The 235-nt window shown below is 24.7% G+C and overlaps 1 protein-coding gene across 6 annotated transcripts in view; it reads left to right on the top strand.

The window, feature by feature from the left end:
- LOC106881150 (pre-mRNA-processing factor 40 homolog A) overlaps window positions 1–235 on the top strand; it is a 123,166-nt gene that overhangs the window by 103,567 nt on the left and 19,364 nt on the right. The gene's annotated exons all lie outside the window — the stretch shown is intronic.

Genomic DNA, 235 nt, shown 5'->3' with positions numbered 1-235 from the left:
CGATCTGGTGTAGTGATGGTTAAGCGTATATGCGTGTATACTTTAAGATAATATATATATATGTGTGTGTGTGTGTGTGTATATGCAAATATGCAAATGTATACATGTTTTTTATACATATGTATCTATATATGTGTGTGTGTGTGTATATATATATATATATATATGTCTATATATGTGTATATATCTATCTATCTATCTATCTATATATATATATGTCTATATATGTGTATAT

This window comes from Octopus bimaculoides, chromosome 1 (genome assembly GCF_001194135.2).
Source record: "Octopus bimaculoides isolate UCB-OBI-ISO-001 chromosome 1, ASM119413v2, whole genome shotgun sequence".
NCBI classification, from domain to species: domain Eukaryota; kingdom Metazoa; phylum Mollusca; class Cephalopoda; order Octopoda; family Octopodidae; genus Octopus; species Octopus bimaculoides.
Note: the sequence above shows the minus strand (reverse complement) of the source record. Positions and strands in the feature narration are given on the sequence as shown.